Source organism: Lissotriton helveticus, chromosome 4_1 (genome assembly GCF_964261635.1).
Source record: "Lissotriton helveticus chromosome 4_1, aLisHel1.1, whole genome shotgun sequence".
Taxonomy (NCBI): domain Eukaryota; kingdom Metazoa; phylum Chordata; class Amphibia; order Caudata; family Salamandridae; genus Lissotriton; species Lissotriton helveticus.
The window spans coordinates 159073205-159096492 of NC_136063.1; positions in this window are offsets into that span (position 1 = coordinate 159073205).

Sequence of the window (23288 nt, forward strand, 5' to 3'; positions counted from 1 at the left end):
CTTGGAAGGGGCCCCTGCCATCAGAGTTGTTGCCAGGACAGACCTGAGGTGCAGTTCTTTCACTAAGGGTAGGATCAGTTCCCTGAGGAGGTTGACCCTGACCTATAGTTTGGGGGGAAGAAGACTGTTCTTCATTCCTTGTGCTCTCTTGTGGAGAAGAGTGTGCCATTCTTTCAGGCTCTATCACTCTAAAATGTCCCTGTGGTTGGACTGTGGCCATCACAACCCCACTAATTTTCTCAGGGATGCCCAGCATTCTCAGATGGGCTTGGTGTTCAACTTCAGCCCAGGCTGAAATTTCCAGATCATTGCCCATTAGGCAATCTACAGGCAAGTTTGGGGACACTGCCACTCTCTTTGGGCATGTGCCCCTCCCCAGCTAAGATTGACTATGGCCATGGGGTGATCTGTGGTGACACCATCCATGTTGGTCACCTTGTAACTAAACTCAGGTAAAAGCTGTTGAGGGGGAACTAGTTTCCCTGTCACCATGGTGACACTAGCCCCTGTGTCCCTGTAGGCCACAGCTTTCTGACCATTGATTATGGGCTCCAGTCTGTACCTGCCCAACGCATTGGGACCTATGGTAAAAGTGGCAAATCCCATGCCACCATCACAGACTAAGGAGGCCTGTGAGGAGTACCTGTCTAAACTAGGGCCCATATCTGTTCCCCATGAGAATGCACCTAACTTTTTGGGTACAACACTACCACCTAGGGGATTACTACTAGTAGTACCAGGAGGAATGGTAGCATTTGTTGGAGGAACATTTTCTTTATTGCCAATCCTGGGGCAACTGTGATCAGTTTTCCAGTGGCCAGGCTTTTTACAAATGGTAAACGGCAATATGGTTTCTTTTCAGGAGAGGAAGGAGTTTGGGACCCACCCCCAGAAGTAGGTTTTTGGGGCCCTGTAGGGGACTTGTCTTTTGATTTATCCCCACCTTTCTCTTGAGACTTGGTAGAATCTTTCTTCTGGTCACCACCTTGATTCTTAGACCTCACCCTGGTTCTGACCATTTGTCTGCCTTCTTTCCCAATTCTTGGGGAGAGGTAAGATCAGGGTCCACCAGGTACTGGTGTAAAAGTTGGTTTTGATAATTATTAAGGATCTTCTCCCTCATAATCAAATTGTACAGTCCTATAAAGTCATGCACATTGCTGCCCAGTAACCTGCCCTCCAGAGCCTTAGTAGCACAAGCTACAAAGTCAACCCAGTCCTGAGTCTGTGTCTTTTGGGTATCTCTGAACTGTATTCTATACTGCTCAGTGGTTAGGCCAAACCCATCTATGAGAGCACTCTTCAGGACTTTGTAATTATCAGCATCCTCTTCTATGACAGTGAGGATCGTATCTCTACCTTTGTCTGCAAAGGAGAGCCACAAGATTGCTACCCACTGCTTCTGGGGTACCTTCTGTACTTTGCAGGACCTCTCCAGTGCAGTTATCCATTTGTGGATGTCATCCCCACTCTTGTAGGGAGGGACCTTTTTGCTCAAGTTTTTATGGTCATAAGACCTATGCCTACCACTAGGGACATTGCTGCCACCATGGGACTCTAGTCCCATCTTTTTTCTTGCTCTTCCAAGCTCTTGGGAATCCTTTTCTAAGGCTACTCTCTGTTTTCTTATCTCCAGTTGGGCTTCTTCAAACCTCAGCTGGTTCTTTCTCTTCTCCTGGGAGGTGTCCCTCCTATTAAAAGAGACAGAAGACCCTATTGATGTGCCAGAATGATTAGGCTCCACTGAAGGAGATCTTGGCCTTCTAGGCACATCCCCAACTCTTCCTGGAGAGACAAAGACAGGACCATTTTGGCCTTCCTCATCTCCAGTTGGAGCTGGTTCTCCCAGGTCTATGTCATTGTCACCTGCCTGGTCAACATCAGAGTCTGTGTCCTGTGGATTGGTACCACTGGCCTCTTCCCCTTCTGTCGCTTCCATCCCACTGCCTACCCTTTCAGGCTCTGAAGCCTTTCTCTGGTCATCAAGCATTAACACCTCTCTGAGATGTTGGGCGGTGGCATTCTTGCCTGTCTTCAATTTCCTCATAGTACACAGAACCCTTAACTCTAGAAAAGGGAATGTGTCATACTTAGATGTTTGTAACATACTGACATCTGGCAGGGATCCACTTATTCCTGGCCTTGAAGACATAACTAGTGAGGTGTGGTGTATGCACTACCTACTCTAGTTGTTTACCTACTAAACTCTCTTGAGTTGTAGAAAGGGTGTGCTAAGCCCTTGACACACAACTCTAAGTTCAGTAGAACTTACTGTATTTAAGCTTGTATTATATGTACCTCTGGTACCTTTAGTGGTTTTCAAATGATCAATCACTTGAGATTATCTGGTAAAACAATGGTAAGCTGGAATCCCACACACTGCACACCAATGTGCGAAGTTGGCCTGGTATATGCTGTCCACTATTCTAGTGAGCACCATGCACCAGTCCAAACAACCCTTATTGTTGGTAGGTTTAAAGACAACCTATATAGAAAGCTATACTCGTGGTAGCTGTGGAGAGCAGCCTTCAGGCTAAGTCTTGGAGAAATGTAAAGCAGCTTGTTTTACCAGTCTATAATCTCATGAATGACCAAATGAAAGGAGAACCACACCAGGTATATATATATATATGAAATATATGTATTTATTCTAAACACATCCTTCTAGTCTCTTTATGAGGCTAGAGGCAAAAGTACATTCAATAAACTTATTTAACACAGTAAATTAGCACAATATATGTTGAGCCATAGGGGCGTACCAAACCATATACTAAGAAAGTGGTATAAGAACCACGAGTGACACAGGTACAAGGCCTAGAGCCTTTAGAACCGCTGGGGCCACCAGGAACCACCCAAGGTAGTGACACAGGGGGACGCGTGCAGTATCTAAACACAGCTGCGAATCACCATTAACTTCTATGGGGAAAGTCGCGGTTGAAAAATTACAGATTAAGGACACGTAGAAGAGGACTTGGAGCAAACCCCTTTAGAACTAGGAGGTTCTAGAGATAAAACCCACTGGAGCACCGGAGTACTCGAGTTACCTCACCCAGGAAAGCCGGGTGCATAGGTGTCTTTTCGTGTCAGGTTTCGTCATCGATTTCAATGGCAAGCTGCTGAAAAGTGCTGCAGGCGACCAAGTGGAAAGTGTCCGGGTGGATCCAAGGGTGGATCGGTGATCTGAAGAACCTGAAAGCAGAGGCAACATAGTCTGGGTCACTTGCCAGTGACCAGGAAGGCGATGAGAAGATTCCAACCGATGTCGGGTGATTTCAGGTGAAGAGGATGAAGCTTGACTCTTCAGCCATGAAGACCAGGAGGCATTGAGGACAAATACTGTGATCTTCCGAGCACTCAAAAATAGTCTTTATATGGTTTTCACAATGTCTTTTAATGTCCAATGTTCCTTCAATTCAATCCAATTTTCATCAAATAATTATTTGCAGCCAACGCACGTTTCGTCAAGTCCGTTCAGGACTAATGACTTCCTCAGGGCTGCAACCCAAATGCACACAGTCAGTCTTGAATTACAATCTTTAAACGTAACATGAATTTAGTATATACATACGACCTCAAATTGGGTCTTAAACGTTTCCCAAATAATAACAGTTCAATTATATAAAGAAGTGCCAAATATACCAAAACCGTGTTAGCCACATTATTCTAATACAAATCATTCATATTACAAAACATCACAAACTGCAATACATATGAGTCATATGCAAAAATTATTATTACCTGGGGTAAAAGGTTATGGCCCCTGATAACACCCTTAGCTTACAGGTTCTCTAATATTTCACAAAAAACATATAATCATCAGTCTAAAACTCACCTATTCCCAAAATAAATCCACTCTTTATACAATCAGTCGTAATGAACTTGATAGTTGTCAAGTATTCATTCTATTCGTAAAAAATATATATCTCACCATCTATAAGTGAAAATAACAAATACTGCTGTCAGGAACTAAACACGGTACTACATTAATCAAATATTGGCCAATCCAGGTCCAATGTAAGCAGTATACTTATACATAAACCGCTAGTGACACTCACCAGATTGTAGCGGGTTTATTATCTTGTATTCTAAATTCCAGTATCCAAGTAGATTAAATTCCAAGAAGTCACAGAATGACCAAGTCACTTCCTAAAGTAAAGTCACAACGCAATCAGTACTCTTGGTTCTCCACATACCGACGTAAACAGAATATCAACAAACTACATATATCTGTTGCCCGTCTCTCACCTTATACTTCTATGTTACTTTCTCAGTTTATTTCTAAATCTCCAATTCTTCCTTGTATTCTCAAATAGTTAATGCACGTGTCCGTGTCTAGTAAGATAAAATAAAATAAAATAAAATAACAGGATACTTGTAAACTCTGAAGCCACTATAATAAATCTGTATAAAGTCATGTTCTAATCGCGTGCTCACCCTCAGTAAGTCCGGAGTGTTCCGACTTCGGCGTTCAGCACGGGTGCCATCTTGAAGTGGCAATTTATAGTAGAAAAACAAGGGCGCCATCTTGTAGTGTCCAAACACAGTATTAGGCGCGAGATCCATCTTAAAGTAATAATTTCAACTGATACCTATGGGCGCCATCTATTGGTAGGTTTGAGTCGCCCTTCTGATATCCAACATTGATATCTAGCGCGAGTATATTGTCTATACGTGTAGACGCCATCTTTTAATGGGTTTAGTTTAGTAATTTAACGTGAACCCTTCTTACGGATTCTCAACAAAGTCAGTATCCCGTTATAATTACCTCTCTATGATTAAAAACCATAATTGTTTGGTCATATTGTAGTTAGTCGGTATTATTATTAACCACATCGTATATTATTGTCCAGGTCACGCGTACAACACCGGACCTCGTATAACAGTTAGTCATCACTATTATTAATACGGTTCAACTGGGCTAATTGCCAGTGTGGTCTTAGTTTCTTTTTTAATCTTGCAATATAATTCAAATTACTATAACATCTAGTTATATTAAGTACTCTTCTGAACCTGCAAGCCACAGGGGTCCTCAGGTATGCCACCACCCCTCCCCAAAATCATCTTAGTTTGACATCCATCACATTTAGGTGTTCATCATAAAAAGACAATTACGAGAGATTGTAGGTTCGTACTCATAATCAATTCAGTTTTTAAGCTCATAGGTCAATACATCAGTATGTTCTAACCATGTAAACATCATATTTTCTCATCATATGGAGTTCTCTGTGTCGGGAGACATTCATCTACAGAATTGAAACAAATAGAATAAAATAAAATAAAATAAAGTAAAAAGCAGCTGACACCAGATATCTTACTTGTATTAATCTCCACTGTTATCCCTACACTTTCAGTTCCCTAAATAGAACTCGTACTCGTGGTCAACATTGAGGCCACACTCAACCGCTTTCAGTCTAATTAACCAAAGTACCTCACGCTTCCTCAAAGCTAACAATCTATTACCCCCTCGTGGGTCTGGTTTAATGTGGTCAATCCCATGGTAACAGAAAACATGTTGGTCCTTGTTCTCAAAGTTCTGAACCAAGTGTGACGCAATCGGATATCTTGTATCTCCATTCTTTAAGGCCCTAAAGTGTTCAGCAATCCTATCTCTGAGCCTCCTCTTGGTACTCCCAACATAGATTTTACCACACTTGCATGAAATCACATATACCACGTAGGTTGTGTCACAATTTATAAACATACCAATAGTATATTTGCCAGAATTGTTATATTCAAAACATAGTGTCTTCTTCATCGCCCATCTACATGATATACATCTTCCACATTTATAGAAGCCCTTAAAGCTACTCAGCCAATCTGCTTTATTTTGTTTAATCGGATAACTAGGACTCAACATGTTCTTCAAAGTTATTCCTCTTCTAAATGTCACACTGGGTCTCTCATAAATAAACGGTTTCAAATCGTTATCTATATAAAGTAGGTGCCAGTATTTATTCAAAATACTAAATAGCTTAGAGCTGTCCATCCCATAGTTGGTGATTAGTCTCACCTTCTGATCTACTGTTCTGCCTGCCTTGCCACCTCTGATCAATGTAGTCCCTCTTTTCACCTTTTTTACTCTAGACACAGCTTTAGTAACTACATCCTGTTTATAACCTCGATTAGAGAATCTAGATGTCATATCTGCTATATTTTGTTCAAACTCAATATCTGATGAGCAGTTACGTCGAGCTCTGATTAGTTCCCCATAAGGTATAGCTCTCTTCTGATAATCTGGGTGGCAGCTCTCAGCATGTAAAATAGAATTACAGCTTGTAGGCTTCCGATACATCCGACTTTGTATCTTGGCCCCCTCCACATACAACTCCACATCCAAGAAAGTGATCCTCTGCATATCATAGGAAGTAGTAAATTTGAGATTGTATGAATTATCGTTTAAATAGTCAAAGAAACCTTTAAGTTTCTCGACTGTGCCAGTCCATATCATCAAGCAGTCGTCGATGAATCGACCCCAATAGTGTATATATGGGGTCCACTCAGTTCCCTCTGGGCCCCAGATTCGCTCCGCCTCGAACCAACCCATGAACAGGTTGGCAAAAGACGGAGCAAATCTGGAACCCATCGCAGTCCCCAAGCGTTGCCTGTACCATTGACCCTCAAATAAAAACACATTGTTCTCCAATACCAATTGAGTCATCCGCAAGATCATTTGAGTATGGTCAAACATTTCCGCTGGTCTCGCACTAAGAAAATGGTCCAATGCACGTATACCCATATCATGATCAATGATGGTATACAGGGATACCACATCCAATGTAACTAGTAACATGCCTTCCTCCCATGCAATATCATCAAGTAAATTCAGTATATGCTTAGTGTCTTCAATAAAGGACGGCAAATTGTACACATATTGTCTCAAGAAACAATCAATGAACTCAGATAATCGCTCCGTCGGGCCACCAATGCCGGAGACAATAGGCCGCCCTGGCGGTTTGTCCCGGCATTTGTGGACCTTTGGGAGAGTGTACAGGCAAGGTGCTCTAGGTGTACTTAACATAAGGTAAAGATATTCGTCATGATCTAACAATGTCTGATCATACCATTGTTTGAGCTCACCATTGATCTTGACAATCAGGTCTGGAATAGGATTAGTCGTCAATTTTTCATAATACAAGATTTCATTGAGTTGAGAGTGGATCTCATTATTATAATCCGTTGTATTCAACACAACTATATTTCCACCCTTGTCCGCAGTACGTATTGTTATTGTTTTGTTATTGATAAGCTCTTGCAAAGCCTCTCTCTCCCCAAATGTGAGATTATCACGAAGTACTCTTGAACCCCCTAGTCTTGACCTATCCATTACTTTATCGATATCTGTACAAACCATCTTAAAAAATGTATCAATGGTATTTCCTGGTATAAGTTGTGGCGTCCATTTAGACTTTACTCTCAATCCACTCTCTTCCCTCTGAAATCTTGATATCTCCAAATCCTCAATAAGTGTCTGCATAGTTACTGGATCATCTTCCCTCTCACTGAGTGATAAAAGAAGTTGGGTATCTTTCAATTCTTGTATCGTGATTTCGCTAAGAACTTTATTAGATGACTGTTTGTCTTTCACTGGTACATTAGCAAAATGTTTCTTAATTTTCAAATTCCTTACAAATTTAAAAAGATCTATTTTAAGCATACACCAATCTAAATTCGTAGCTGGACAAAAACCTAAACCTTTTTTGAGAACAGTCACCATATTATCAGACAATTCACAAGACGATAGATTGATCACTTCTATGTCACATGCAATGGACTCATTATTAGTAGTTATTGTTTCCACGATCTCAGGCTCCTGATTCTTGCCCCTGGATCTCCTGCCCCCCCTACTGCCTCTCCTTGTCTTTTTGCTTTTATATCTCGGTTTCTCATCTCTAAGTCCCGATTCCCCTTCCTTAGTCGTTGGACTTCCCCAAAAAAATTATTTGTGTTCTCAGTTGTCGGGACTAACTCTGGAGCATCTCCATTCTCACTACTGGATATCACTGAAGATGCATCAGTGTCACTCACCACAGGGGTGCCACCACTTGTAACGTTAGAAGAATCTTTTTTGACCAAATAGTCAAATCTCTTTGCAAAGGTGTACACTCGTCCTGTATTATAATCTCTCTCGTCCCTCTTAAGTTTATGTGCCTTCCTTTGCTTAATCTCCATCTGTAAGTTGTTTAATTTCTCATCTAAAACTAAATAATTCTTAACGGTAGGTTCCGGCAAGTTCATCTCTTTTATCTCTTCTTCTATTTTGCTAATCTCCACAAGTAATTTCGCTATCTTCCTCTCTGCGTTGTCAATAAGAATCTGTATTAAATTTCGTGAGCTATTGTTTAATTCCTTCTCCCAAATATCATATAAATCTGGTTCCAAATCCTCGTAGGTCGGTATTGTGTGTGATCTCAAACCCCTAGGAATCCTATTCAGAATCAGATATTGTTTTAAAGTGGCAGCATCCCACCATTTACTTAGCTCAGTGCGTTTCAATAATTCCAGTTTCACGAATTTGGCTCTAAGGCCTTCCTTTTTAGTATCTGCCAGAGGTCCAACAGCTTTCCTGATGGTACCTCCTGCAGCCAAATTCCCAAACAAAGTCTCGGCTTCCTTATCTCTATTCATTATATAACCTTAGCGGCAGCTCTAACACCACAAAATATGCAATTGATGGTAACGGTTTAGAAGAGCGCACAGCACAGAGTCCAGGTATCAGTAGTAAAGCAACATGAAAAATAGGTGCTCAGGAAGAGGTGGGAGACTGGTTACCACAGTCTCCAAGACAAACCAATGGTTCCAACAGATACTGTGATCTTCCGAGCACTCAAAAATAGTCTTTATATGGTTTTCACAATGTCTTTTAATGTCCAATGTTCCTTCAATTCAATCCAATTTTCATCAAATAATTATTTGCAGCCAACGCACGTTTCGTCAAGTCCGTTCAGGACTAATGACTTCCTCAGGGCTGCAACCCAAATGCACACAGTCAGTCTTGAATTACAATCTTTAAACGTAACATGAATTTAGTATATACATACGACCTCAAATTGGGTCTTAAACGTTTCCCAAATAATAACAGTTCAATTATATAAAGAAGTGCCAAATATACCAAAACCGTGTTAGCCACATTATTCTAATACAAATCATTCATATTACAAAACATCACAAACTGCAATACATATGAGTCATATGCAAAAAAGTATTATTACCTGGGGTAAAAGGTTATGGCCCCTGATAACACCCTTAGCTTACAGGTTCTCTAATATTTCACAAAAAACATATAATCATCAGTCTAAAACTCACCTATTCCCAAAATAAATCCACTCTTTATACAATCAGTCGTAATGAACTTGATAGTTGTCAAGTATTCATTCTATTCGTAAAAAATATATATCTCACCATCTATAAGTGAAAATAACAAATACTGCTGTCAGGAACTAAACACGGTACTACATTAATCAAATATTGGCCAATCCAGGTCCAATGTAAGCAGTATACTTATACATAAACCGCTAGTGACACTCACCAGATTGTAGCGGGTTTATTATCTTGTATTCTAAATTCCAGTATCCAAGTAGATTAAATTCCAAGAAGTCACAGAATGACCAAGTCACTTCCTAAAGTAAAGTCACAACGCAATCAGTACTCTTGGTTCTCCACATACCGACGTAAACAGAATATCAACAAACTACATATATCTGTTGCCCGTCTCTCACCTTATACTTCTATGTTACTTTCTCCGTTTATTTCTAAATCTCCAATTCTTCCTTGTATTCTCAAATAGTTAATGCACGTGTCCGTGTCTAGTAAGATAAAATAAAATAAAATAAAATAACAGGATACTTGTAAACTCTGAAGCCACTATAATAAATCTGTATAAAGTCATGTTCTAATCGCGTGCTCACCCTCAGTAAGTCCGGAGTGTTCCGACTTCGGCGTTCAGCACGGGTGCCATCTTGAAGTGGCAATTTATAGTAGAAAAACAATCTTATCTTACTAGACACGGACACGTGCATTAACTATTTGAGAATACAAGGAAGAATTGGAGATTTAGAAATAAACTGAGAAAGTAACATAGAAGTATAAGGTGAGAGACGGGCAACAGATATATGTAGTTTGTTGATATTCTGTTTACGTCGGTATGTGGAGAACCAAGAGTACTGATTGCGTTGTGACTTTACTTTAGGAAGTGACTTGGTCATTCTGTGACTTCTTGGAATTTAATCTACTTGGATACTGGAATTTAGAATACAAGATAATAAACCCGCTACAATCTGGTGAGTGTCACTAGCGGTTTATGTATAAGTATACTGCTTACATTGGACCTGGATTGGCCAATATTTGATTAATGTAGTACCGTGTTTAGTTCCTGACAGCAGTATTTGTTATTTTCACTTATAGATGGTGAGATATATATTTTTTACGAATAGAATGAATACTTGACAACTATCAAGTTCATTACGACTGATTGTATAAAGAGTGGATTTATTTTGGGAATAGGTGAGTTTTAGACTGATGATTATATGTTTTTTGTGAAATATTAGAGAACCTGTAAGCTAAGGGTGTTATCAGGGGCCATAACCTTTTACCCCAGGTAATAATAATTTTTTGCATATGACTCATATGTATTGCAGTTTGTGATGTTTTGTAATATGAATGATTTGTATTAGAATAATGTGGCTAACACGGTTTTGGTATATTTGGCACTTCTTTATATAATTGAACTGTTATTATTTGGGAAACGTTTAAGACCCAATTTGAGGTCGTATGTATATACTAAATTCATGTTACGTTTAAAGATTGTAATTCAAGACTGACTGTGTGCATTTGGGTTGCAGCCCTGAGGAAGTCATTAGTCCTGAACGGACTTGACGAAACGTGCGTTGGCTGCAAATAATTATTTGATGAAAATTGGATTGAATTGAAGGAACATTGGACATTAAAAGACATTGTGAAAACCATATAAAGACTATTTTTGAGTGCTCGGAAGATCACAGTATCTGTTGGAACCATTGGTTTGTCTTGGAGACTGTGGTAACCAGTCTCCCACCTCTTCCTGAGCACCTATTTTTCATGTTGCTTTACTACTGATACCTGGACTCTGTGCTGTGCGCTCTTCTAAACCGTTACCATCAATGGCATTGAGGACAACCAGGAGCTGGATTAGAGCTGTCCCACGAAGAATGTCGAGTGCTGCGGTGTCGGTTTCCGGATTGGACCTAACCAGCCTTGGCAAAAGCAACCCACGCAAAAAGCAAAGATTGGCTTCGGTGCAGACCAGCAAGGTCTGAGGGACTCACCCTTTGGAGGGGAGTCAGGGCACATCCAGAGCAACCAGGAAAGCCCAAGAAATAGAAGAGTTACCTTTGTGGGGACCCACCGGTCGACGGACCAGGGATCGCGAAGGGGCCGCAAGCAGAAATGCTAGAAGCAGGCTCACTGAACACTTGTGGAGTGTAGGCCCACAATCTTTGGTGCAGATGGTGCTCGGGGCTTGGACTACAAGTAGCCCAATGCACAACTTCGAAAAAGCTCGGGAAGTTGATGCACTTGCAAATGTGCACGGTGTCCAGGAATTCCAGTCCCACGTCACTCGTGAGGTCTGTGGGTCTCAGCTTTGCTGGGATCTCGTGTCGGCCTCTGAGAAGTCTGGAAGTCTGTGTCCTCAGTCACAAATTCTTCGGATTCCGGCGGGTGCTTGGAAATGCAGACGGCAAGGTGCTTCTTTGGTGCCTGTTTGAACAGGGAGTCATCCTTGACCCCAAAGGAGATTCTTCCATCTTCTAGTCGTGTAGAATGTCAAAGTTCCAGGATATATGTTGCAGAGTTTTGTCCAGTTGTAATCTGAAGTCCTAAGGACTGGGGTTCCCAAACTTATACTAAGTTAGGGGGTGGGACATACTCTGGGGACCCACCTATGGGAGGATCTAGGGAGGAGGCGCCTACACCCCTTTCCCTTTTTCCAGTTTTGTGCCCTAGCAGGGGCCTAGTGCCCCTGCAATAGGTTTGAACTGGGATATGCACAGGGACACCCAAGTGTGCCCCCAGCACTGTCTGAAAAGCATTCACTGAATGCACCCACCCAGCCCCAATACACTAAAGCCTGTCTGGGAGGTGGTTACACTTCCCTGCGACAGGAGACCTATTGTCCAGGCCTCCCCTGCCAGAGTTTCGTCTAGCAGCAGGAGGTCAGACTCGTGTCTGTGGCTGCAGCATCCTTTTTGTGATGCTGGGGCTCTTTTAAACTATTACCGGTTAGGTCAGTGTGTACATGTCTCTCCCTCTAGAAGGGTGGAACTCTACCCCCGCCGCCAGGACTGGTGGGGGGGCAGGATTCCAAAGTGTTTGACACCAAACACGACATGTTTCCGTGCAGCCATTCCAAAGTTAGCATTAACTGTGAGGTTATAATGCACTTAAGAGTATATGGTCTGGCTGCATCACAGAACAGCTACAGAGAAGTGATTCCAAAAGCCGCAGAGGGGTCCTGCTCATGCATGGGCACCCTCTCACTAAAAACCAAGCACTATGCCATCAGGATTGATAAGACCTGCCATAGGAGTGACTTATAGGTTTATATGTGTCAGTGATATAAGGTAGATATAGGTAACCTATATCTTAGTAACGGGTGCCTGCACCACCTTACCCAGGCTGCAGTATCAGACCTGTGGTGCCATTTTGGAAGGCTTCCCAGGGGTGGCATAATACATGCTTCAGTCCCTGGTAGGCCTCTGGGATACATATGCCCTTAGTACCTAATGTCCCATATACTAGGGACTCAGAAGGGTAACCCAGTAACCAATCTGGAGTGTACCTAATGGACATCCAATCAATTTAGAGAGGAAGCAGCTAGGCTGGGGCCCTGAATAGCAGGATCTCAGCCAAACTAAGTCAAAAACCAGAAAAGCACCAGAAAAAAAGTGGGGGCAACCATGTATTCAGATTCCACCTTCCAACACCGGGTATGACTGTGGAGCTCTAAAACAGCCTGTGTAGGTCTAAGTCACAGGCCGCACTCCCCGAGTGTTGAATTGGACCGGGGAACAGCACGGGTCTGTGGAGTCGCAGCGATGGATCCCGGTACTGCCCAGGCCTAGCCCACTTGTGTGAGCGCGTGTTATAGCGCTGGGCTAGAGCCCCCAGAGAGCGGCGCAGCATGGCTACTCCTCGGTGCGCCTCGTTGACTTCAACCTGGAGGGCACATGCATCAGCAGGTAACATGCAGCATCGTGGGGCGGTTGGAAATGGGCGGTAGCCAGATCCGCGGCAACCTCCACCTGCGGGTCTTCAGCATGTGCGGCCGGGTCCGCGGATGGAACCTCCCTCTGGCGCAGCCCCAAAGCGCACAAGGTTTAGCATGTGTGAAGAGCTCTGGGTTGTCCTCCGCGGTGGGCCACGCCGCCGTCGTATTGGGCGGAAGGCAGGCGGGCGGTGGGTCCACTCCGCCGTCAGCAATGTCATCCCACTCACCTCACCGGGAGACCACGTTCACCATCTTATGCCTCGCGGCCGTGGGATCAGGAGCCCGAGATTGATTCGTTCAGGGCAGCTCCGAGGGCAAGAGGCAGCAGCAGGAAGCTCAGTGAACCCGGTAATCAGGCAGCGCCTTTTAGATCAGGAATAGGTTGGAGATGAGGAGGATAATTGCTGGATGGGATCTCGAGCAGCAAGAGCCTCACGCAAGTGCGGCCATCTTGCTTGCCGCTCTCTAGCGCCTCCCCCCCCCCTGTAGGACCCAGAACTTACTTCAATTTATAGCAAAAAAGTCTTGCAACGGGATACATCCCTTCTGGAGTTCTTGGTGTTACAAAAGTTAATTGGTAGGTGGAGAACAACTCTATTATAAGTTGGACATTGGGTCTAATGGTGAATTTGGAACACCGGTAAGTACGTTCTTACACGATGGACACTCCATCATCACTACACAGCTTCACTTTCCATATCGGATTTCCTGGGTTCTGCACTCCTCAAGTCCATTGAAACACTGTTGACTCATCGCTACATTCTTGCATCAACGTGTCTCCTAAAGCCATAAAGCCTGCATCATACTCTAGAATACACCCGTGCATACAACTGGCATAAAACAATACAATACCCTGTCCATACCGCTCACATCAAACAATACAGTACACCTGTCCACATCACTCACATCAGCCAATACAATACACCTGCCCCTACCATTCACATCAGACACCACAGTACACATGTCCATATTCAGTGGCTGAGTGTCTTCCGCACCCCTCAAGATCATTGAACCAAAATGTATTATCTGTAGTTTTAAGGGCTGGGTTCTGGGGGAAGTTTTTAGGGGTGGGTGTCGGATTCAGGCCTGGGGTCTTGGTAGGTTTCTTTTTAAAGGGGAGCAGGGTTTTTGGCCTCAGAGTGGGGGAAGGGGTCGGGGGAAGTTTTAAGGGCAGCGTGGGGGTAAGTCTCAGGGTGAGGGGCTGGGGGCTGGTAGTTTTTGGTAGGGGGCTGGATTTTAGGCCTGACGGGGGGGGGGGGGAAGGGGTGGGTAGGTTTTAGGCCTCAGGGCAGGGGACAAGATAAGGGGAGAATATTTTAGGGCGGGAAGGGGGGGTCAGTCTAGTGGAGACTTTTACCATTCATATCCCTTTATCAATCATGCCTTTACAATGAAATTGTGTGGTAAAGGAATGTGTGGTTAAGACGCATTTGTGGTTGGGACCCCGTTGTAGAGGCACACGTGGTTCAGCCATGCGTGCCACTGTCATACAACTATCAGAAAGGGGACATTAATGAGGCAAAACCTTTCAGAAAGTGGGGCAGCGATCCACATCATCCAAATGGGAAGTGACCAAAGAAAATAGATGGTATTGGCTGCACAAGGAACAAGCATTTGCAATGCAATAGGTCTCGCATTAGGAAAGTTTGAGCTATTGGTATTGTAAATGACATTTTTTTTTTTTTAAATAGCGCAATTAATAGCTTTGTCATTCACAATGCCAATAGTTATAACTTTCGCAATTGTGACACCTATAGCATTTGTAATGCAATATGTGTTGTATTTACGTGACTTACATGTATTGATATTACAAATAACAATGGCTTTTATTTTTTTTAATAATGAATACTTAAATAAAAGTTATTGTAATTTATAATGGCAATAGCCTAAACTTTTGTAAATAACTTATGTGACGATTATGTTCAGTGTATTTTATTGTGACGAAAATCCAAGAACAGAAGTGAAATATTAACATGTTTTTGTTACATTTGTAATAAAGCTTGAAACAATGAGAGAAGATATTTGAACCAGTTGTTGTTGAATGGTTGCACAGATTGATGCTGTGGTGGCGCTGAGTGATGTTGTGATGTCGAACGAGTGATGCTGTGGCGTCCAGAGATGCTGTGGTAGCACATAGTGATGTTGTGGTGCCCCTGAGTGGTGCTAAGTGATGCTGTATTCTATGCTATGTTTTGTTCTGCTATCCTATGTTTTGCTTTGTTATGCTATGCTATGTTTTGCTATCCTATGCTTTGATTTGTTATGCTATGCTGTGTTTTGTTATGCTATGCTTTGCTATGAAATGCTTTATGCTATGCTATGTTTTGTTATGATATGCTATGTTTTGTTGTGTTTTATTATGCTATGCTTTGTTTTGCTATGCTATGTTTTTTATGCTATGCTATGTTTTGTTGTGTTTGGTATGCAGTGCTATGTTTTGTTATGTTATGCTATGTTTTGTTATGCTATGCTATGTTTTGTTGTGTTTTGTTATGCTATGTTTTGTTATCTTATGCTATGTTTTGTTCTGCTATGTTTTGTTGTGTTTTGTTATTCTATGCTATGTGTTGTTATACTATGCTATGTTTTGTTTTGCTATGCTTTATGTTATGCTATGTTTTGTTATGCTATGCTATGTTTTGTTGTATTTTGTTATGCTATGCTTTGTTGTGTTTTGCTATGCTATGTTTTGTTTTGTTATTCTACGTTTTGTGTTGCTATCCTATGCTTTGTTTTGTTATGCTATGCTATGTTTTGCTATCCTATGCTTTTTTTGTTATGCTATGCTGTGTTTTGTTATGCTATGCTGTGCTTTGTTATGCTATGCTGGTGAGGGTCTGTGAGTGTGAGAGGGGGTGAGGGGGTGTGAGGGTGAGGGGGTGTGAGGGTGAGGGGGTATGAGGGTGAGAGGGTGTGAGGGTGAGGGGGTGTGAGGGTGAGGGGGTGAGGGTGTGTCAGGGTGAGGGGGTGTCAGGGGGTCAGGGTGAGGGGGTGTGAGAGTGAGGGGGGTGTGAGGGTGTGGGGGTGTGAGGGTGTGGGGGTGTGAGGGTGAGGGGGTGTGAGGGTGAGGGTGTGAGGGTGTATTCCCTCCTTAGGACAATATTGTGTTTAATGGCTATTCACTCCCTAAGAGAGTGTAACGGGGTATTGTACATGTGATGGACTCTACCTGTGATGTAACTTTTAGCGTGCACACTCTTAAATCCGGGTTTGTACACAGGTAGGGACCCTATTAACCTAAGCAGCGCTTGATAAATTGTCATCTCTTTGGATGCAGGTTCAAACGCAACCCTTGATTTTTCTCTGACAGGATGTAAAGTGAGTTTGGTGGTCTCAGCCGGGCCCCTTGGGTGTGCTTAGCTTGTCTGGGTATTAATCCCCCTCTAATAATCAACCACCATTACACTGATTCGTTAAATGAAAGGTGTTTGTGCCGCAATAGGGGTGGGGGGAATGCTCAGTCACCTGTCTCCCTTGTAATGCAGTTATTCCATTCCTCAGCATTTGGTAAAAGAAGGTAGAAAGGGGAGGTGAAAGGGTAAAACTTGTCATTGCACCAAAAATATGAAAATAATGTGCATAATGTCACTAGAAGACGTTTATTTCTCTTCTGGCTTCCCTTACATCCGCCCCACTTTGCACACAAAGAACAGAGGGCTAGAATAGATTCTAGAAACAGCCCAGGCAAAATGTTCAAACCAGCCCCACACTGTAGGAGGCAGCCACTAAAGGGGGCTCCAGTGGCATGGATGTGTCATGGTAGCCAGTCCTGCTCTCAGAAGCCCCTGAACCTGCATTTGACTGGGCAAAAGCCAGCATGGCCGAGTGACCAGTCCAAAACTGACACATTACATCTCACACAAAACCCAAAATGTACTTACAACGAAAATAGGGAACATTTTATTGCATAACTGGTGGAAGAGGCAGTGCTTACTTGCAGGTGGGGCCCACCGGCACTCTTTTCTGGGGCGCTGGCATCAGTCATTGCCATTGAAGAAGGGACGTGGGGTGTGTGAGGGTCACCAGTGCTAGTATCTATGAGGCGACCGAAAGCTATAAGTCACGGAGAGGTCCGGTGACAGGGAGACTTCCGGAGTGAGCCAGGCAAGGCACGAGTTACACTCAGACGTGAAGGAGGAGAGACTTGACAACCGCTCCGAAAACGAAACCCTTTTCACATGAGGACGATATGGGAGAGGGAAATGGGTGAGAAGGGCTAGAACTATTGCTCAATGGAATTACCGACTCTAGAAGGATGGGCGGCTGAGTCTACCGTGTCGGTATTTTAACCGGTGAAACTGAGATCATTGCAAGGCCGAGGGTTCAACTCTCGGAGCCCTTGTATCATATATGAACCGAATATGTGATAGAACTGCCCGCAGCATATGGAACAGACGGTGCCGCATATAAACTGTTCACATCCTATAAGACCTGACCATGCCACATACGAAATGTTCACATCCTATAAGAACTGGACATACCATACATGAACTGCCCATACCATTGAAGAACGCCTTATAGTCACAAGAACGGGCGGTATAATTTAAGAACGGCTTTGCCAAAAACGAAACGTCATTGGAATACATGAAGGTGCCATGCCGTATCCGAACTGTGCCAGCTATTTCAGAACTCGTCTCTTATAAGAACTGCCCGCGACGTATATGAGCTGGCCTCGCCATATAGCAATGCCTTCCCCAGCACTGTCTACACCATATAAAAACTCTCTTTACCACATAAGAAGCATCCATGCGATGTAGACATCGTCTCCGCTCATCGGAAGAGCCTGAGCCTCACAAGTGCGCTCTCATAGAAGAATTCTCCATACCATACACGCGCTCATTGTGCAGTATAAGAACTCCCTATACATACTGGCATTCTCCTTGCCATTTAACAATTCCCCATAGATACACTATTCTCCATGTCACGTAAGAACTCCCTATACCTGCAAGCGTTTTCCTTGCCATATAAACAAGCTCTTGGCATTGCTGTGATTAGGGGGGGGAGGAGAAATGCGGCTCGGGAGCAAATGGTAACGAGCGCGTGAATGGGAAGAGCGGAGGTGGGAGGGGAAGTCGGAGAGTGTGAAGTGCAGGCGGGGGGTGGGGAGCGGAGCCTTTGAAGTGTGTGTGGCTTTCATGTGATTCTGGGCAAATAACTTAATCTGATCGCGCCTACCAAAAAAAAATATCCACCTGCCAACCATCTTTCTGTGGACACCTATCTGCATAAGCGGAGCCACGCTCGGCTGTGAAGGTAGAATTGTCCCTTTGAGATTCAGTCTTTAGGAAGGCAGCATCCTATTCCCTTAGTAAGAGTAAACAGAATGGTGGCACCCATGCTAACAGAATGTTAAAGACAAGAACGGATTGACAACATGATGCTTCTACCCGTTTGTTACGAACAACACAGAGCAGCAAGGCGCTTTAGAGCAGCAAGGCGCTTTAGAGCAACAAGGCGCTTTTCAATCAGTGGGCAGGAGGAGCACTAAATATAGGACGGTTTGATAGAATTTTTATAGAAAAAGACGGCTCAACCCTTTCACCTTGTGGGCTTGCTAACTTCAGCCTGCTTTGCTTTTAGCACGAGTAATGTTTCCATTCTCATGATATTGTCCCAATGCGCCGGGGTTTATCAGTCCGGCGACAGGCACAGAGGGCTGCGCCCATTCAGCCTGCCCGTTCCTCTGCCAGCAACAATACAAGGAGGGATGAACGAGAGGGCAGGAGAGGGGCGTAAAAATGGAAGAAAAAAAGACAAAACAAGTCAACTAAATATTTCCAAGTAGCTGTAGAGGTTTATTCGTCTATTCGTAGCTCTCGACTCAATCTAGCATTATGGAGAAAGATCGATTTGGTGAAAATCAAATAGGTGAAAGCAAACCTCAGAATGATTTTTAGTGGAAAGCAATGTTGCCAAAGGTTGAAAAAGAAAACCTCACCATGGGGTTGGAATCAGACTACGAATTTTGCTAAGGACAAATCTAAAATCGAAACCACACACATGCACCTTTGATAATTTGTTCCATAAAAAGAATTGAAAACGTGAGCAAAATGTAAAAATGAAAAACAGGAAGAAACAAAGAGAAGTACAACTTTTCGAGCTGCTGTAGACTTTTCTCTACATCCATGGTCCTAAACTGAGAGCAGGGAACAGAGAAAGACCACACAGAGGAAAGAAAACAGCAGTGGAAAAAGTTCAGAAGAAGACGGTAGAGACAGATGAAACGAGGAGGCAAGTGAACTAAAGGAAGAGTGGAAGGGAAGACCACGAGAGCCAGGGATCGGGTTTCAAAAGAAGTCTGAGGCCATGAATAGTGTGAAGCAGCAGGGGCCTTTGAAGTGAAGCTAAGCTTCACTTCAAAGGTGTGGGAGGAGTGCGGCTGAGCGCACGCTGGGGGAAGCTTGTGGGGCGAAGCGGGAAGAGCAGCTGGGGAACAGATGGCTGGCGATTTGATGCTGTGTACGCGCATTTTAGGTCAATGCATTGACCTAAAAGCGCACGGGCACAGCACCAAATCGCCAGTCTAGGTAAAGTCTGTTTAAACCCCTATAGTCTCGCTCCGCTCAATGCGCATGCGCATTGAGAGGCGAGACCTAAAAATGTAGGTTGGCATTGACCGAGAACGGTATTAGCATTATGTATTACATTGTATTGGTATTTATACCAGCATGATCGGTAACTGATTTGTTCAAGACACTACATGGAAAAATATGATTACATTTATAATTTGCACAGAAGACTGAACAATACTGTTTTGATTATTTTTTTGTGACACGGATCTGGACAGCTTTTTAGCTGGGGCTCTTTAGACACTGAATTTCATAAATAAACATTCATAACGTATTTTCATATATATATGCCTTGATGTAATACTTCTGCCATTTCTAAGCACTGCTCACAATAGGTGGTACTATTACTTATCAGACACTACAGTACACCTGTCCATGCCGCTCGCTTCAGACACTACCAATGGTTCGCAGTTTACAGACCTCTGAAGGACAAACGGGTAAGCCGGCCCTGCTGAAGCTGAAACCTGTGAGACTCAGATCACAGGTAGAGGTCAGCGTTGAGCTCACTGTGCCATCGGCCGGCAGCGCCCGTGTTATGAGTGGTCAGTTCTGGGCTGTACTTTTAGGTCAGGGAAGCACCCCCGCCCAGTCTTTATTCTATACACCATTTCATTTCCTCTACTATGGAAAGAAGCGACTTCTGAAAATATGCCTGGATTTTCCCAGATCCAAATGGTGGCAGCGGTGATGCGCCGTGAAGCAGCCTCTATGGAGCACTAGCACTATACAAATGACAACTTTGTATACATTTCGACGACCAGAGATCATGTACCCTGCAGAGGAGCGACAGGAGTCCGTCTCGTGTCTCCTGAGGGGACAGGGGACCCGGAGTATGTGCCCGTCAGATGACGAGTGAAGGCTTTGAGTGACTGGTGTAAATCCCGCCACGATCCATATGTCTTTGCCCCCACCTCCCTCTCCCCGTGCACCTGCAGAGTGCTCCCGCTCCGGATCAATTACAATAACAGAGGCCTAGACAACATTCAAACAGTCAGGCCCGTACAATTAACAGGACAGCTTTTAATTGGCAATTACAATTCCATTAGCCGGGCCTGGCAGCTCATTTACTCCTCCAGGAAGCCCTCGAGCAGGAAGGATTAGAGCCTGGCAGTCAGAGCGCCGAACAGCAGAGGCATCTTGGAGGCAGATCCCGGCTGCAGGCGGTAGATGGCAGCAGAGAGCGTGCTGTTCCAAGCAGGGCATCCCCTGCAGCCTTGTGCAGGAGGGCCCAGAGATGTCATATCTCTCACAGACAGTTTCACAGAGCTCTCAGGGTCCTCGGGCCCATGCACGAGTAGCTCACCCAGGCTAGGTCTTTGCTTTGGAATCTGGGACTTGTAGTCCTTTTCATCACATTAATACAAAATAACTACAAATCCCAGAATGCATAGCAAAACATGGACTGGTTTACATACAGATGATCAGACCTGGGATTTGTGAGAACTTTTTGTGGCCTGATACTCTAGTACGAAGTAAATACACGTGGGTGTTTACTGTGGCTTGGAGCAGACAGATGAAGATAGGTGAAGTAAATGTAATTTTTGATTTACCTGACCTTTTCCCTTCAAAGGTAAAAGGTCAAAGGGATAGTTTGTATACATGTTGTCAAGTTTGTTACCTACAACTTACGAGTAAGAGGTGTTTATAAAAGGTGGCGATTGCATATATTTGAACTGAACACAAATTCCTGATGGGAAAAAAAAACCAATTATATGGATAGATGGAAAATGTAAGAATGATCCAGTCCTCCTGAATCTAGGTTCAACACCCTGACCTACACTGATCTCCTATGGTAATGTTAAGGCTATGGGTCTAAATCAGGCCCTATGTGTGTAACAAGGTTCATTTGAAGGGAGACAGCCTTTACAACACAATGCCTTTACCGTGCATATACCTTTAAAACAAAATGGCAAGTGTATACATAGGATAAGTGTTTGAATATATATATATTATATATGTGTATATTTATATTTATATACACACACATATATATATATATCCGCACTTGTATTCCTGCTACCACGCCACGCCATCAATCCTCGGCTGACAAACGAGCAAGAACACGGAAGACCCAGAGTGCAGGTGAGTTTTTTATTTTACAGTACACCACGCCAGGATAACGTTTCGCCCTACACAGAGAGCTTGGTCACATGGCGCACTGAAAGAGTTGCGTGAATTTAAAGTGCTAGTGCAGTAACAACGACATCAATGATTGGTTGCAACTTAATTAATGAAAATATGTAACACATTTGTTAAAGCAATCATTAAAGGTGCAAAAACGGGCAAAAAGGCAATCTTAGGCTACCTCTTGATAATATCTGTTTGAATACAGTACTCATTATCCGATAATATATGTAAGATTATGAGATTATAAAGTTCTAAAATAGAGAGTCAACTGAGAATTCCCACAGTGCAAAATTCCTAATATTACACAATTCTGTAAAAATTACATGTATTTACAGTTTGCTCACAATTGCAGTCACACCGCTATACAAGGTCTGGCTATGATGTACTATATATAGATAGATATTAGTGAATTGGGTGGTAAGGGTGTGTTTAGGAGTGGGAAAGGAATTAGGGGGTTCAGGGTGGTTTTAGGGTTTAGGAGTGGATAAGGATATAGGGTGGTAAGGGTTTTTAGGCTTTAGGAATGGATAATAGTATAGGGTGGTAAGGGTGCTTTTAGGGTTTCAGGGTGGGTAAGTGAATAGGGTGGGAAGGGTGTTTTAGGGTTTAGGGCTTAGGATGGTACGGATGCTTTTAGGGATTAGGTCGGTTAAGGGTTTAGGATGGGATGGTTGTTTTTATGGTTTAGGGGTGGGTAAGGGTACAGGCTGGTAAGGATGGTTTAGAGTTTAGGAGTGGGTATGGGTATAAGGTGTTAAGGTTACAAAAGGGGGTGGGGGGGTTTAGGGGTGTCCTCCTCCAAAAAGAAAATGTTAATGTTTATAATTACGGTCGGGTTTATGGTAATAATTTGTTTAGCATTTCCGTCTGTATTTATACATATTTCTTTTCTGTCCACTGTATCTGTATTTATCCATATTTATTTTGTGTTTTGGGACAAATGAAGTTGTAAAACTACATTTCCATATTTATTTAACTGATAGACTCGCACTCATACTCTGATGTTTGTCTGTTTAAGCTATTTAAGCTTCCAAATATTATATAACAAAACATCCACTGGCAAATATTAGCATTTTACCATAAATGAATGTTGACACATGGCACTATTTAATGGAATTGCTTCCTGTTTTTCTAATTTCCCATGCTGTCCATCTGCTCCGCTATTGGCCTATAATTCATGAAAGACGGCACAAAGTCACTTAAAAGAAGCCCAATGTTCTGTATTTATCCACTTTTAAAAATAAATGCAGACAGAAAACGCATTGTTTTCTGTCTGTATTTATCTGTAAATACGAAAAACCGGGAGCCTTATTTATAATTTAAAAAAGGTTGGGTTTTGGCGGGTCTTC